Raw genomic sequence first — 18,022 nt, 5'->3', positions numbered from 1 at the left:
CAGAAACCAGCACAACGCTGTAAAGCAATTATCTTCCAATTAAAAAAAATAAAGTTTAGTGTTTGGAAAAAAAAAAAGAAATAGGCTTTGGGAGGGAGGGAGTAGACTGGGAGTTCGGGTTTGGTAGATGTCAACTATTACATTTAGAATAGATAAGCAGGACTGTGTCCAATCTCCTGGGATAAACCATAATGGAAAAGAATATTTTAAAAAGAAATGCCTGTATGTATGGGCTTCCCTGGTGCCTGAAAGATAAAGAATCCACTTGCCAATGCAGGAGATGTGGGTTTGATCCCTGGGTTGGGAAGATTCCCCTGGAGGAGGGCATGTCAACCCACTCCAGTGTTCTTGCCTGGAGAATCCCGTGGACAGAGGAGCCTGGCAGGCTACAGTCCATGGGGTTGCAAAGAGTGGAACATGACTGAGTGACTAAACACAGCACCCAAATACATGGAAAAGCACTAAATTGTTGACTTGAGATGTCTGGTTTTCTTTAACAGCAACCTTTTGATGTTCCACCTCCCTGGTTTTTGTTGCTGAAACTCCTATATCTCCTGGCTCCTCCCTTACCTCTTTGGGGCAGTACCTCAGAATTTTCTGAGATGCTGTGTCCTTGGCTTAAGTCTTCAGTTTTTTCTGCCAAATAAAATATAATTCTCAACTTGTAGGTTGTATGTTTTTTTCAGTCAGCAGGGCCCTGGGCTGAGAAACTAAATGGGCCACAGAAAACTGGGGGTGTGTGACGACAAAGTCAGCTAGCCAGCTATGAGCCCTGGGAGCACCCGAAACTCAATTTAGTGGTGGCACCGCCCAGGACCCCATGGTTTCAGGTGGTGTAGAACTTACTTTGAAAGACATAGGTTTGCTGAGATGTAGACCAGATGGGAGGGTTCATGAAGACAAGCTCCTTTGCTTTGTGTTTGCTGTAATTTTCCCAACTGCTGCTGCTTAGACGGCAGTCCACCAGGCTCCCCCGGTCCCTGGGATTCTCCAGGCAAAAACACTGGAGTGGGTTGCCATTTCCTTCTCCAATGCATGAAAGTGAAAGTGAAGTCGCTCAATCGTGTCCGACTCTTCGAGACCGCATGGACTACAGCCTACAGGCTCATTCATCCATGGGATTTTCCAGGCAAGAGTACTGGAGTGGGTTGCCATTGCCTTCCCCGAATTTTCCCAACTAGCTCTACTAGTTGGGAAAAGTGCAACATCTCTGTTCAATTCACAAGTGAAAATACACTCAAGCAACCAGTTATAGTTCTGTGCTTGCCTTCCTCAAAGTCAGCTTCTGTGATCCTGTGTTTTGTTTCCTCTTTGGCAAAACTGGAACAATTTTTACCACTAGGGCTGAAATTACAAAGATAAGACACAACCTTCCTTCTTAAGGAGCTCGTGGTCTAGAGCAGGGTCTGCTGGCCCTCAGTCTGCTTTTATAATTTTATTTGCTTATTTATTTTTAGCTGTGCTGGGTCTTTGTTGCAGCGAGGGCTTTTCCCTAGTTGCAGCAAGCAGGGACTGTTCTCTGGTTGTGGCGTGCAGGCTTCTCATCCCATGGCCTCTTCCATTGTGGAGCACAGGCTTTAGGGCACATGGCCTTCTGCAGTTGCTGCACGTGGGCTCAGCAGCTGTGGTTCTTGGACTCAGCACAGGCTCCATGGTTATAGTGCATGGGCTTAGCTACTCTGTTGCTCCGAGGCAGGCATTGGCAGGCAGGTTGTTTAGCACTGAGCCACCAGGGAAGCCCAGTGTTTGCTTTTGTAGTAAACTTTAATAGGAATATCATTACACCGCTTTGTTATATATTATCTGGCTGCTTTTGTGCTGCAAGGGCAGAGTTGAGTTGTTGCCGCAGAGACTGTATGGCCCACCAAAACCTGACATATTTACTGCCTGGCCCTTCAGAATAAGCTTGCAAACCCCCAGTCTAGAATGTTGCAAGGAAATGGTTTCAGACAGCAGTGGAAATACCTTGTTGGGGTGGTCCAGAATACAGGGAAACTCATTTTCTCATAGGGGAATTTGGCAACTTTCAGTGGATTGGGGTCACCTGGCACCTTGAGTCCACTGAGCACAGCTCTGGGAACCACGTTACTGCTTGTGCAGAGTATTGTGAGCGATAAAGCAGGCCAGGCGAGCTGATTCTGATGGCAGCGGACGAATTAAAGACAGAGAAGGAAGGATAAGCGTAAATCCTCATGCTGTGACTCAGGGCACAGATGCCCTTGGGTTCTTTCTATGCAGAAATGGCTAAATAACAAACTCAGCTTGGTCCTTTTAGCTGTTGATTTATAATGTCATTTGAATGTAAGGCCATGCGAGATCCCCATGTAAATGTTAGGGCCGTGGAGTAGCACTGCCAGGCTTCAAATCCTGGCTTCTTTACTTTTTAGCTGACTGACAGTGGGCAAGAGGCTTAGCCACTCTGTGCCTCAGTTTATCCTACAGTCGATTCTCATGACTTGTGGTTGTTATGCTTAATAAAGTTGCCATGAATGCGGACTTAGTGAATGCCAAACCATTGCTCCTAGGGAAGAAAACAAGACCAATACTTCCCCTCACGCTCTATACTTTACTGTCATTTTTACACTCCAAACACAAAATTGAGGACATTGAAATTGTGAGAATTTTTAGAATAAAAATAGATAATTCATGAGGATAGGAATATAATTATATACACATTATTGGATTGATCCTGCTGACCTGTCAGTTGCAATGTTCAGAAATATTAATTGGCCTTTCAGATATTTACTATGGATAGCTGGAAAATTTTTTTTAGAGATTACAAAAGCAGGTTGCTACAGATTTACACTGACTTTTTCAATTTTTAAAAAAGCACATTTTAAATTTCAACACATCACTAATTTAGCGAAATTATTCAAAGATATCTAAAAATCTTTTTATTGAGGATCATTATACGTACAGAAAAGAATATGTACAGATTTATAGCCTGATGAATTTTCACTAACAACCCCCTGTGTAGCCACTCAGATAAGAAAGTCAGTACCAGCACCCTGGGGACCCCCTTGTCCTCCTTCCCAGTCCCTCCAAAACTACCAAGTATCTGCAAAGATTCAGAGCAATTTGAACTCTTACACATTGGTGATGGGAATGCAAAATGGTAGAGCCTTTTGGAAAACAGTCTGACAGTCTCTCATAAAGTTAAATATACACTTGCTGGGCTTCCCTGGTGGCTCAGAGGTTAAAGCGTTTGCCTCCAATGCGGGAGACCCGGGTTTGATCCCTGGGTCGGGAAGTTCCCCTGGGGAAGGAAACGGTAACCCACTCCAGTATTCTTGCCTGGAGAATCCCACGCACGGAGAAGCCTGGTAGGCTACAGTCCACGGGGTCGCAAAGAGTCGGACACGACTGAGCGACGGAACGGAACGGAACGGAATGTAGCTGCAATGGCAAGCCACTCCACTACTCTTGCCTGGAAAATCCCATGGATGGAGGAGCCTGGTAGGCTGCAGTCCATGGGGTCGCTAGGAGTCGGACACGACTGAGCGACTTCACTTTCACTTTTCACTTTCACACATTGGAGAAAGAAATGGCAACCCACTCCAGCGTTTTGCCTGGAGAATCCCGGGGATGGGGGAGCCTGGTGGGCTGCCTTCTATGGTGTCACACAGAGTCGGACACGACTGAAGTGACTTAGCAGCAATGTAGCTGCATTAAAAACTCAGTTAACTAGAAATAGAAGAATATTGACTTGATATGATACAGAATAATTATCTCAGATTATTAGCCTACATCATGTGCTGTGATGAGTGCTAAGTTGCTCAGTTGTGTCCCACTCTGTGCAACCCCATGAACTGTACTCCGCCAGGCTCCTCTGTCCATGGGATTCTCCGGGCAAGAACACTGAGTGAGTTGCCATGCCCTTCTCCAGGGGATCTTCCTGATTCAAGGATTGACCCCAAGTTCCTTACATCTCCTGCATTGGCAGGTGGGTTCTTTGCCACTAGCGCTGGCTGGGAAACCCCATCCTACATCATACATAATGATTTTTTAAAAATTAGCGCTGTTCCTAGAGAGATCATGGATGAGATCTTGATGAACATTATTCTAGTCAAAAGAATGAGAGAAGAGCAATGAACAGAGTGTATTTTTTAAAGACAAATTTTCATTATTTGCATAAGGTATGATCAATTACCTAGAATGTCTCAGTCACCATAAAGTCAACTAAAATGTGTAAGTTAACAATTTGCCCCAAAGCAAAATAAGTTTATGTCAGTAGATTTATTGTATACCAGCAATGAAAAACAGGATTTCCCTGCAGTCCTGTGGTTAAGACTCCGTGTTCCCATTGCAGGGGACATGGGTTCGATCCCTGGTCCAGGAAGATCCCACATACCTTGGAGCAACTAAGTCTGTGCTTCACAACTATTGCTCTAGAGTCTGAATTCTGCAAAGAGAAGCCACTGCAAGGAGAAGCCTGCATATCAAAACGAGAGAGTACACCTGCTCTCGGCCGCTAGAGAAAGTCCATGCAGCAAAGGCAACCCAGCACAACCAAAAATAAGCATGTAAATAAATGTTATTTTAAAAATAAAAGTATACTTGAAAAAAATGTGTGTTATTTTTATAGTAAAGAAAGTCTTCCATTTTAGCAACAACAAAAGACAACTTAATCCCAGCACACATTTAAAAATAATATAACATGTAATCACCGAGGTGCAAACCTTTCTCTATTCTCTGAATCTATTCATTCCTTATTAGATGATTGTTCGAAGTTCAAGTTAATGGCCTGACAAAGGAATGGAAAAATAGTTCTTTGAGAAGGTTTGATATGATTTGATACTGTTTAGCTTAGAGGAAAAAACAAAGAAATAAATCAGTTACAGTCTTGCAGAACCTGAATGATTTTTCCAAGAATTGTGTTGATCAGCTGTCAGTATAACAGAGCAAATGAGCAACAAAACTCACTCATTTGAACAGTAGTGTACTTGGGAAATGAAGAGAGGCTGCTTTCTGGGCTTGAGATTTTCACCATACACCCTATGGTCATTTATGCTCCATGCGGTCGTCTGTTCATTTCCAGCCAGATGGACCGAAATGGATCCATCTGACGGATCTGAAACACTAAACCTTACTCAGTGTTCCCGATTATAACCCGTCACAAGGGCATCACAGGGAACCCTAAGTAAGACCCCAGAGGGAAATACTGCACTCTGTCTCTCCTTTAAATTTCTGATTTAAGTTTTGCTGTAGCAAAACTTAAAACTTACGGTTTCACAGACCATTTACACACACACACACACACACACACACACACAAATACTCCTTTCCTCAAGATTTTTGTCTTCTATGGATTTCATGCGTTTAGGAGATGTCTGACTGTCATAAAAGTTGGTTTAGAATTTCCACTGCATGTTTCCAGAAAGGCAACCTGGAAGAAGCTCTAGGGAAAACCTTTCCACGCCTCAAAAATTACTTGTGGAGGTGCGTCTCTTCCTTCGCTCAGAGTCTAAGCCATCCTCTACCGCTCCTGGGCACCGCCTTCTCCCAACCCCCACACCCCACCTCTGATGGCATCAGACCACTATCTTCCCCACCCCTGCTTTGATGTCATCAGGGGGACTCCACCCTTTGCATGCTCCTTCTTTGTCCCGGTCCCAGGGGCCTTCCTGGAGGTCAAGTTTCAACAGGTCTCTGTGTTTAAGGGAGCCAAGTCTAAGCTGAAGGTACCAGAGGGAGAAGACAAAAAAACCAACTTTAGCTTTTCCTCACCACAAGGTGTTTGTGGCAAGGTGGCTAACGCGGGTCAGCATCAAGGTTCCCTTCTTCCTGGGAACCGAGAGGAAATCTCTCAAAACTAGACGGGAAAGGCATTTTTTTCCCATCAGTTCAAATTTGGAGACATTCCGTTAAATGGCAGGTACCCTTCCACCCAAAAACAACAATGAAGTATTCGTTGTGCTAACAACGTAGCTTAAAAAAAAAAAAGTAAACCAAAATTCTGCATTTTTATAAAACTTGATAAGAAAAGTAGTATCTCAAACTGGACAGTCACCTGAAGGACCCAGTTATCAGAAACGCACACACTTCAGGGAATATGTGCAGCGCCTCGTTTTCTGTGCCTGGCCCGTCTCAGCATCTCCATTTTCTGCAGAGTTATTCCCACACTTGCCAGCATCAGCTTTCCCCTCCTTTTCCCATTGGGTACTGTAAGGTCGAAACGGCCCAATGATGTTAAATAAAAGAACCCAAACGTCAAATAGATGATGTAAGAGGCTTTAATGGCTGCGCACCCTCGGGTGGAACCCCAAGACCTAACAGAGCAAGGTCAGGAAGTCCGCCCCGAACAAAGGCAAGAGGCAACTTATATAACTTCAGGCAAGATTTGGAGTGTTGGTCTCTCATAGGTCAGTTAGCTGGGGGGGCAAGACCGGGTTGGTTACCTGATCTGCTCAAGGTTGTGCTGACACAGTGGAATAGTTTTTGCTGTTTCTGGGCAGAATGCTGTTTCTGGACAGGAGGTTAGGAGGGGGAGGTTAGGAGAGGGTTGATCTCTACCAGGAACCGATACCTCAAGGACACTCTAGCAATGGGGGAGGGAATGAGGGAACAGAGCACAATCAGTTCAGTTCAGTTCAGTCGCTCAGTCGTGTCCGACTCTCCGCGACCCCATGAATCACAGCACGCCAGGCTTCCCTGTCCATCACCAACTCCCAGTCAGCCTTTTTCCGACAGTGGGAAGAAGAGAAGGGGGGAAGGGAAGAGGCCAGAATGGCCACTGAGGTCCGACCTTACTGGTACCTTCTCCCCCTTCTTTGCAGGGGACCTTTTGAGGCTTGGGTTCTGGTACCGGAGGGACACGTTTAAGAGACAATCTTGCAGATCTTCACTACAGTTGGTTCTTCACCTCGAATTTGTCTCCTTTAACATCCCCTTCTGGAGAAGGAAATGGCAACCCACTCCAGTACTCTTGCCTGGAAAATCCCATGGACGGAGGAGCCTGGTAGGCTGCAGTCCATGAGGTCGCTAGGAGTCGGACACGACTGAGCGGCTTCACTTTCCCTTTCACACATTGGAGAAGGAAATGGCAACCCACTCCAGTGTTCTTGCCTAGAGAATCCCAGGGACGGGGGAGCCTGGTGGGCTGCCGACTATGGGGTCGCACAGAGTCGGACACGACTGAAGTGACTTAGCAGCAGCAGCAGCAACATCCCCTTCAGCTCTCTCTAGCATGGTGGCGATGGAGGCAGGATGTAGGTGCTGGACATGGGATGCCGTGGCCCAAGGGCTTTGGTTGGCCCATGGGTTACTCTTGCCTCTTCTTCATACTGCTTCTCTCCTTCACTCTTCTTTTTGGAGATGTGTGTGTGTGTGTTTAGTGTATTAAAGTCTTTATTGAATTTGTCACAATACTGCTTCTGTTTTCTGGGGGTTTTGGGGTGGTTTTTTTTGGCCACACAGCATGTGAAATTTTAGTTCCCCAACCAGAAATGGAAGCCACATCCCCTGCATTGGAAGGCAACGTCTTCACCACTGGAATGCCAGGTAAGTCCCTGTCCTTCACTCTTGAGACATGATTTCCTTGGGCATGAAACTCTAGATTGGCGGTTGTTTTCTCTCTGTGCTCTGAGGACACCTTTCCACTGTCTGTCTCCTTTCCACTGATGTTACTGCTGTGTCAGGAAGACGTTACCGCCAGTCTTCCTGGTCCTCTTCGAGAGGCCATGAGCCTTTCTTCCTGCAGTTTTTAGGAGTGTTCTCCCTGGCTTTGACCGTGTGCTATGTCTCAGAGGGAATTTCTTGTTCTTGTTCTGCAGTTCCTCGGCCCGCCTCCTCTGATTCACAACGGTGAAGCAGGACGAGCAAGTTGCAGTGAAGAGTTCCATTCAGAGAAGAAACAGTGAACGATACCCAGAAGCTGGCGGTCCATCATAGTGATGCAATCCTGCCAGGCAGGCCCTGTGAGGTCCTTCTGCCCTTGACCAGATCCTGATTTTGCTCTAAAGGAGGAGCCCCTTGTACAGTATCTCTTTTGAGTGACTGAATACACAGAGAGACAATGAGCAAACCATATACGAAAATAAATCTCTGACCCACAATCTGCATGAGCTGTCCAGAAAACCAATACCTCTGTCCATGATAAACACCCTAGGAAGCCAGCTTGCTATCAGGCTCACAAGAAACCAAATTCAGGTCTCTAGGAACAATGTAGGAAGCGAAACAATCACTTTTGTAACCAGCAGCCCAATATGGCCAGGACCTGATGATGATCTGCCAGCTTCCCTAATTTTTGTCCCTGTTTCAACGAGAGAAAGTCAAATATGCCCCCCTAACTGATCACATGGGCTACCCCACTTTTAGTGAGCCCACTTCCAGCTCCCCAGGTCAACAGTCTTCAGCCAGAGCACACCTGAAGGGTCTCCCCCACACCCATAAAGCTTCCCCACTCTTCTGTCTGCCTTTGAGTATCTGCCGGATGGAAATGATGGTGACTGACCCCTTTGCGGCAGCCAGCTGTGAATCAGTAGCCTCTGCTTGTTCTCCTTTGGGAGCTCCTTGTTTATTTCCTCACGTTCCCTTCACCTCTGACCACAACAGAAGCAACCCTCCTTGGGAGTGGCAGAATCTTCCCACGCCCATGCTCGCACCTGAGTAAAGACGGCCCTGCCTGCACACCTGTGTGGAGGGCCTCGCTTGCTGAATGCCTTCCTGCATGCTAGAACAAAGAAACCTTCATCTTCCACTACCTGTGGGTTTTCTCCTGGCCAAGAAACACATCTGCAGGCCATGTTTTCTGGAAGTCAGACTCTGAGATGCTGGATTCGCGTGCAGGTGTCTGACTGAGGAAGGTTCCTGGGATCAACACCTATGGGGACATGGAGGGGGCAAAACTGGACAACGGAGGAAGCTGAAATGAGATGCAGTCACAGCAAGGCCTCAGCTGACTTTACAGGGGACTGGGTGACCTATTGTTGACCTTGGCTGCCCCAGGAAAGGGTCACAACCCTGAAGAGGCAGCTTTCATTGTCCAGGAGAGGAAGTCCCTGAGAGTGATCAGCCGCCCACACTCTAAGCAGGGGTGGGGGTGGGGGCTGCTTATGTCCCCGAGGAGGGGTGTGGGGATTTGACCAGCCTGGCAGTGTCCACCACAGAATCCCAAAGCCCAATCCATCTGGAAGCCAAAGGAGCTGCATGTTCACATCAGCAGAGAAAACAGCCTCCATGGAGTGACAGGAGGTCCCTGCCAAGTCAGAACTCAAGAGGCTTTGCAAGAGAATAAGGGGAACCCAAAGGACGTACAGAGAGATGAAGACGGCCTCCTGAGATGAAAAAGACATAGCTTCCAAAATGGAAAGTTCAGGGACTTCCCTGGTGGTCCAGGGGTTAAGAATCTGCCTTCCATAGCAGGGGACGAGAATTCAGTCCCTGGACTGGGAACTAAGATCCCACCTGGGGCTACAGGGCGACTAGAGAGTTAGAGTTGTTTTTACAGCCACAGGAGCCTGTGTGCCCCAACAAAGACCCAGTGCAGCCAAGTAAATAAAGAAACTATCAAAAACAAACAAACCGAGAGGTTCAAAAGAGGAAGTGAAAAAAAAATAAAAGAGAGAGTCTCTTCCGAGAAGCTTCTGGAAGATCAGGTGATAAAACTGACAATGTAGCACAAAGATGACTGTGGAAATGGAAATCCAGACAAGAGATAGCAGATCTGGAAGACGGGTCCAGAGGACTGAGCCCTGACAACAGGACCTCCAGAGAAGAGAGGGAGGAGGGTGCATGCTCAGTCGTTTCAGACGCGTCCTACTCTTTGCGACCCCGTGGACATAGCCCACCGAGCTCCTCTGTCCATGGGATTCTCCAGGCAGGAACACTGGAGTGGGTTGCCTTTTCCCTCTCCAGGGGATTTTCCTGACCCGAGGACCGAACCTTCATCTCCTACGTCTCCTGCAATGTCAGGGAGGTGCTTTATCACTAGCACCACTGAGAAACGCACAGTTGTTGAAGAGACAGCAGAGTGCAACCTCTGCCTCCGAGAGGCCCTTCCCTGCCAGGGGTCCCCTGTGGCCACGTTTGAAGTGCACATGGGGGCCACACTGTCCTCAGGGGGTGTCCAGCTTTGGTGGTTCACTTTCCACCTGTGCAAGTATGGACTGTAGTCCGCCAGGCTCCCCTGTCCATGGAATTCTCCAGGCAAGAATACTGGAGTGGGCAGCCATTCCCTTCTTCAGGGGATCCTCCTGACCCAGGTATGGAAGCCAGGTCACCAGCATTGGAAGCAGATTCTTTACTGACTGAGCCACCAGGGAAGTCCTCTTTCCCCTTATAGGTTATTACAAAATATTGAGTATGGTTCCCTGTGCTATACAGTAGGTGCTTGTTGGTTATCTATTTTATATATAGCAGTGTGTATATCGGAGAAGGCAATGGCACCCCACTCCAGTACTCTTGCCTGGAAAATCCCATGGATGGAGGAGCCTGGTGGGCTGAGGTCCACGGGGTCTCAAAGAGCCGGACACGACTGAGCGACTTCACTTTCACTTTTCACTTCCATGCATTGGAGAAGGAAATGGCAGCCCACTCCAGTGTTCTTGCCTGGAGAATCCCAGGGACGGGGGAGCCTGGTGGGCTGCCGACTATGGGGTCGCACAGAGTCGGACACGCCTGAAGCGACTTCGCAACAGCAGCAGCAGCAGTGTGTACACGTTGATCTGTCTCCTCATTTACCACTTCTCCCCTCTCCCTTTGGTAGCTGTAAGTTTATTTTACACTGAGCATAGGGTTCTTTTTTGGGGTGGGTGGGTGTAGTATATAGCTTCTTTACAATGTGGTGCCAGTTTCTGCTGTAAACAAAGTAAATTAGCTGTGTGTGTGTATATATATACACACACACACACACATATAATAGGGCTTGCCTCTTCTGTGACTTTCAAGGGTCTGCTTTGAAAGTCAAAAGCCAAGAATCAACTCTTTCCTTTTATTTGGCATCCGGCCACCTGTGCTGGAGTTAGTGTGGACACTTCACAGCCCTCATAGTCTAGTCAGCCGTTCCCAGGACCCGCCCAGGGGCATATGGAGATCTCTGTGGGAAAGAGCTCTTCCCTAAGTAGCTGTGGGGTAGGGAGCAGCGGGACAGAGCATCAGGCTTACTTGTTCTTCCTAGAATTCAGGAAACAGTTTTGTAACTGTTTCAATGAGATGGGAAAATGGCCTTTTGATTAAATGCTCTTGAAAAAAAAAGCAGGCACATCCTCAACCCAAGAAAGTTGCGTTGACCGTATCCACTGTCTGGAATGTTCTTTCCCCCGATGACCTCTTGACCTCCCTTGCTTTCTTGTCTCTGTTCTTTTTTTTTTTTTATCAGTCCATATTTTATTCAGCTCAAGTAACAGACTAATTGAGTGACATTTACTTTTTTTTTTTTTTTACAGTTCATAACTTTTATAAATAAAATAAATGTACAGTGAATAAGTTCTCTGAAATATTTCAATATTTCTGCAGGTTTAGTAACATCGTAAAATACATTTCAACTAAAATTCACAAATCTAAAAATCTGTTAGGCATTTTTAGGCGTTTTAAGTTGGAAATGAAGACCAATGTTACATCGTAATATGCCAATTACAAATAGTACTTCAAATAGCAAATACTACAGTTTGTCCCAAACTTCAAAAACTATTCATGAACTCAACACTGAACTATTGATGGCTATGAGAATTGTTTCCTAGCCTTTTTGAAAATTTCAACCCATTTACGTTTAAGGTAATTATTGATAAGTACGATCCCATAGCCATTTTCTTTATTGCTTTGGGTTCAAGTTTATACACTCTTTCTGTGTATCCTGTCTAGAGAAGATCCTTTAGCATTTGTTGGAGAGCTGGTTTGGTGATGCTGAATTCCCTCAGCTTTTGCTTGTCTGTAAAGCTTTTGATTTCTCCTTCATATTTGAATGAGATCCTTGCTGGGTACAGTAATCTGGGCTGTAGGGTATTTTCTTTCATCACTTTAAGTATGTCTTGCCACTCCCTTCTGGCCTGAAGAGTTTCTGTTGAAAGATCAGCTGTTATCCTTATGGGAATCCCCTTATGTGTTATTTGCTGCTTTTCCCTTGCTGCTTTTAATATTTGTTCTTTGTGTTTGATCTTTGTTAATTTGATTAATATGTGTCTTGGAGTATTTCGCCTTGGGTTTATCCTGTTGGGGACTCTCTGGGTTTCTTGGACTTGGGTGATTATTTCTTTCCCCATTTTAGGGAAGTTTTCAACTATTATCTCCTCAAGTATTCTCTCATGATCTTTCTTTTTGTCCTCTTCTTCTGGGACTCCTATGATTCGAATGTTGGAGCGTTTAACATTGTCCCAGAGGTCTCTAATATTGTCCTCATTTCTTTTAATTCGTTTTTCTTTTTTCCTCTCTGTTTCATTTATTTTTACAATTCTATCTTCTAGTTCGCTTATCCTGTCTTCTGCCTCTGTTATTCTACTGTCTGTTCCCTCCAGAGTGTTTCTGATCTCATCTATTGCATTATTCATTGTATATTGACTCTTTTTTATTTCTTCTAAGTCCTTATTAAATCTTTCTTCCATCTTCTCAATCCTTTTCTCCAGGTTATTTATCTGTAACTCCATTTTGCTTTCAAGATTTTGAATCATTTTCACCATCAAAATTTGAAATTCTTTATCAGGTAAATTCCCTATATCTTCTCCTTTTGTTTGTGTTGGTGGGCAATTATCTTGTTCCTTTACTTGCTGGGTATTTCTCTGCCTCTTCATCTTGCTTATATTGCTTTGCTTGGGGTGGCCTTTCCCTCTTCTGGCAGTTTGTGGAGTTCTCTTTATTATGTAGTTTCTTCGCTGTGTGTGGGGTTGGACGGGTGATTGTCTGGGTTCCCTGGTTAGGGAAGCATATGTCGGTGTTCTGGTGGGTGGAGCTGGATATCTTCTCTCTCCTTTAGAAGACAATGGGCTGCTTTTCTGGGAGCCTGATGTCCTCTGCCAGTATTCAGAAGTTGTTTTGTGGACTTTATTCCACGTTCAAATGTTGTTTTGATGAATTTGTGGGGGAGAAAGTGGTCTTGCCGTCTTATCCCTCCGCCATCTTGTTCCTTCCTCCCCAGAACACTGGATTCTTATATTCCACTTGGTCGTGGAGTATCTCTTCCCAGCTGCTCCAGCAAGGCGCAGCCGCTGTACCTTACCTTGGACGAGGGGTATCTCCTCAAGGCCGCCCCTCCTGCTTTGAATGTGGCTCAGCTCCTCTCAGCCCTCCGGTGCCCAAGCAGCCATCGCCTCCTGGACGTGGTACAGCTCCTCTCGGCCACCGCCCTAACCCTGGACGTGGGGTAGCTCATCTCAGCCACGATTCTGTACGTGGTCGGTTGCGCCGGAGCCGGGCGTCTCCCGCGCCTGCGCCGCCGGAGCCGGGCGTCTCCCGCGCCTGCGCCTGCGCCGCCGGAGCCGGGCCTGTCTCTGTTCTCAAGGAGATCTTTCCTGACTACTTTGTGTTCCCCCGACCCCCCAACTCTGTGCTCCATTTCAGTTTTTGTAGTAGTTCCAACATACTATGGGCTTCCCTGGTAGCTCAGCTGGTCAAGAATTCGCCTGCAATGCAGGAGATGCCGGTTCGATTCCTGGGTTGGGAAGATCCCCTGGAGAAGGGATAGGCTACCCACTCCAGTATTCTTGGGCTTCCCTCATGGCTCAGATGGTGAAGAATCCACCGGCAATGTGGGAGACCTGGGTTCGATCCCTGGGTTGAGAAGACCCCCTGGAGGAGGGCATGGCAACCCACTGTAGTATTCCTGCCTGGAGAATTCCATGGACAGAGGAGCCTGGCGTGCTACAGACCATGGGGTCGCAAAGAGTCGGACACGACTGAGTGACTAAGCAGAAGCAGCAACAACATATTACACAAGTACATTTCTTATTTTTAAAAATTTATTCTTCAATAATCTTAAAAGATTTTTTAATGTGGACCACTTTTAAAGTTTTTATTAAATTTGTTACAATATTGCTTCTGTTCTGTGTATTGATTTTTTGGCCCTAAGGCATGTGGGATCTTAGTGACCCAATCAGAGGTTGAACCCAAGCCCCCTGCATTGTAAGCCCAGAGTATTAACCACTGGACTTCCAGGGAAGTCTTGGCATTTCTAACATATTATCTGCTTCCCTTCCCTCTAAAGTATAAGCTCCAGGATGGCAGGGGTCTTTGTTCGGTATCCAAAGCACTACCAGGCACATAGTAGGTGTGACAGTCAGAAAGAAAGAAAGTGCTTTATTGAAAAAAGTACCCACAATGATGGGGGTATGTCAAAGGGTCATGGGAGCCAACGGAAGTGGCCCCAAAGACAGAAGCTGGAGCAACTGATGTAACAAATAATGATAGTACCTGAATATAACGCAGAGAATCAAGCCAGAACCCACGAGTCTGTACTGGTGTAAGTAACTGAAGAAAGTGTGTAGACAGGAGAATGCTGCTACCTGCGTTACTCTCCCTTATCTTGCCCTCCTGTTTTGGGGCAGCAATGCAGGTGGAAGCATGGAGTCAGCCACTGGACCCCAGGGAAGTCCCCGTTACCTGGTGTTTTGGCCTACATTGTTTCCTCCACGCGCAGATGACATGTTTCCCTTATTTTGTGCAGTAACTTGTTTCCATCTTCCCTGCTCTTTGCTCACGGTTTCCTCTTGTGACCCAGACCTTGTTTCCCACTGAAGAACTTTGTCAAGCCGCTTCTCCACCCGAGGGCTTCCTGGTCACCGCTCTTAGTTCTGTCTGCAAAAAATTTTCCTTTGGCCCTTGTTCTTGAAGATCGCTCTCCTGGCTTTGCTGGCTTCCTGGCTTCCCCTCCACGGTTCTTCTCCACTGTGGCCTGTCTTCTGGCACTCTGTCATTTTCTCTGGCTGGTTTTCAGAGTTTTCTTTTTGTTCTGCTGCTTTTTTGATCGGACAGTTACTAATTTGCTGCCTGCCAGCCCCAACGCCCCCCTCCTCCATTGCCTGCTCTGTGGTAAAGGGACTGGGGGTGCTGCAGGAACAGTGGGAGGGGGCTGCCCCTCCGGGACTGGGGCTGGCACAACTCACTGGCCTTCTCCCAGGGACCCCCTTCGAGGGGGCTCTGTCTCAGCCCTGGGGTTGTAACTGTTCCTTATATGTACTATTCCTGCGTTTCTTATTTTAAAAACATTTATTTATTTACTGATTTATTTATTCGGCTGCACCAGGTCTAAGCCGTGGCATGCGAACACTTCGTTGTGCAGGTGGGATCTAGTTCCCCAACTGGGGATCAAATCCAGGCCCCCCTGCATTGGGAGCGCACAGTCTTAGCCACCAGACCACCAGGGAAGTCCCACCTTTCTTGCCTTCTTTAAAGCTGTCTTTATCTCTTTTACCAACACCACCCCCCCATGACTCCAGTCCCCTGCTACGGTCAGCAACTCTCCAGAATAGACTCGCCCTCTCCACTAACTATGTGATTTCTGTCTCCGGATTGGACCCTGAACCAGACCCCTCTGACGTGTCTATATGTGGATTTCTTTCCTCTTTTTCTTTTTAAAATCCTGCTTGGGAATCATTGGGCTTTTTGAGTCCAAAGATTTGATCAGGTCCGTTCAGTTCAGTCGCTCAGTTGTGTCCAACTCTTTGTGACCCCATGGACTACAGCACACCAGGCCTCCGTGGCCATCACCAACTCCCGGAGTTTACCCAAACTCATGTCCATCCAACCCTCTCATCCTCTGTCATCCCCTTCTCCTCCTGCCCTGAATCTTTCCCAGCATCAGGGTCTTTTCAGATGAGTCAGCTCTTTGTATCAGGTGGTCAAAATATTGGAGTTTCAGCTTCAACATTAGTCCTTCCAATGAACACCCAGGACTGATCTCCTTTAGGATGGACTGGTTGGATCTTCCTGCAGTCCAAGGGACTCTCAAGAGTCTTCTCCAACACCACAGTTCAAAAGCATCAATTCTTTGGTGCTCAACTTTCTTTATAGTCCAACTCTTACATCCATACACGACAACTTGAAAAACCATAGCCTTGACTAGATGGACTTTTGTTGGCAAAGTAATGTCTCTGCTTTTTAATATGCTGTCTAGGTTGGTCATAGCTTTCCTTCCAAGGAGTTAGCGTCTTTTCATTTCATGGCTGCAGTCACCATCTGCAGTGATTTTGGAGCCCCCCCCAAATAAAGTCAGCCACTGTTTCCACTGTTTCCCCATCTATTTGCCATGAAGTGATGGGACCGGATGCCATGATTTTAGTTTTCTGAATGTTGAGTTTTAAGCCAACTTTTTCCCTCTCCTCTTGCTTTAAAACCGCTGTAAAACTTTCAACGATGATGACGTTGAGCATCGCCTCTCCCCTTCTCTGATTCTCCTTCTATAACATCGATTTTGTCTGTTAGATCTTCTCCGTCCATATTCTATGTGTCAGCCTCAAAGAAAAACAACCTTTGTTGACTATAGTTCACATGCTCTACAATTCCCACATCTAGTGTACGGCAGCGGGGACTTTTTTGGTATATTCACCAAGCTGTGCACCCATCACCATGCTGTTAGAACATTATCATCACCCTCTCCCGCTAGAAAGCTCCACGCTCATCAGCGGCCACGTTCCATCCTCCCACCCCCCGCTTCCTGGTGAGCGCACATCCACCGTCTGTCTGTATGGATCTGCTTCTTCTGGACGTTTCGAGTAAACGGAATCATACACCGTGTGGCCTTTGGTGCCTGACTTCTCGCACTTCTCCCAGTGCTTTCAGTGTTTTCAGCATGGATTAGTACCTCTTTTCTCTTTGGGGATAAACGCTATTCCATTGTATAGACATATCACATTTTGCACATCGGCTGATGGACATTGGAATTGTTCCCACCATTTAGCTCTTAGGAATAATGATGCTGTGACTATTCAGTGCAAGTTTTTGTGCGGATTTATGCCTTCATTTCTCCTGAGTGAATGCCTAGCAATGCAATTGCTGGGTCACATGGGAATGCCACGTTTAACCTTCTGAGAACCTTCCAGACTGTTTCTCAAGTGGCCGCACCGGTTCATACTCCCCAGGGACACGAGTCTCCTCTCCGATTTCTCCGTCTCTCTGAGCCCCTCTGCAGGGTCCTGTGCATCCCTCTCCAGCACACTCTCGTGTCTTCTATGGGGTTTAACCTGCGCATTGAGTTTCTGATTTCAATTGTAATTTTTATTTCTGGAATGGCTTTTCAGTCGTTTTCTGCAAATCTGATGTTTTCTCGCTCCTCTGTCATACTTTGAATGTCCTCTTTGATCTCTTCAAATGTTTGAGGAAGACTTCACACTGACAGTCGGCGAGTGGCGATTTTATGGCTCCCAGGCTGCACAGTCCTTTCTTGCTCACTGTGGTTCATACCCTGCCCCTAGAGAAGTTTACGGCTCTGTTACTGGGGATTCTGAGGGCTGGGTCTGAAGTGCACTTTCTATAGTGTTGCCTCTGCTTTGCCAGGCTCTGGAGGCTCCACCACCAACTGGGCCCACTTTATTTATTTATTTTTAATTCAATTTTTATTTATTCATTTTTAACACCCAAAACATTTTGTATTGGACTATTTTAACAATGTTCTGATAGTTTCAGGTGAACACTGAAGAAACTCAGCCTAACATGTACATGGATCGATGCTCCCCCCAAACCCCCTCCCATCCAGGCTGGCACATAACACTGAGCAGAGTTCCATGTGCTCTACAGTACATCCTTGTTTTATCCGTTTTAAACATAGTAGTGTGTACATGACCTTCCCAAAGCCCTTAACTATCTCCCCTGCCCCTAGCAACCACGAGTTCATTTCTGTCTGAGTCTCTTTCTGTTCTGTAAGGAAGCTCATTTGCATCGTTTCTTTGTAGCTGTCACATGTAAGGGATATCACGTGATGTTTCTCCACCTCTGTCTGACTTATTCACCCAGTATGACCCTCTCTAGGTCCATCCATGTTGCTGCAAATGGTAACTGAGTAGACTTCAGATCACATCCTCCGGGTGAGTGTTGATGTGCAGTCTGGCTTGAGACACGCACGGGGGACTTTTTCTTCCTTTTAATTGTTTCTGTTCTACTC

This window comes from Moschus berezovskii, chromosome 25 (assembly GCF_049115385.1).
Source record: "Moschus berezovskii isolate FMDL1 chromosome 25, NW_MosBer_1.0, whole genome shotgun sequence".
NCBI lineage: Eukaryota > Metazoa > Chordata > Mammalia > Artiodactyla > Moschidae > Moschus > Moschus berezovskii.
This window is presented reverse-complemented; position numbering follows the sequence as displayed.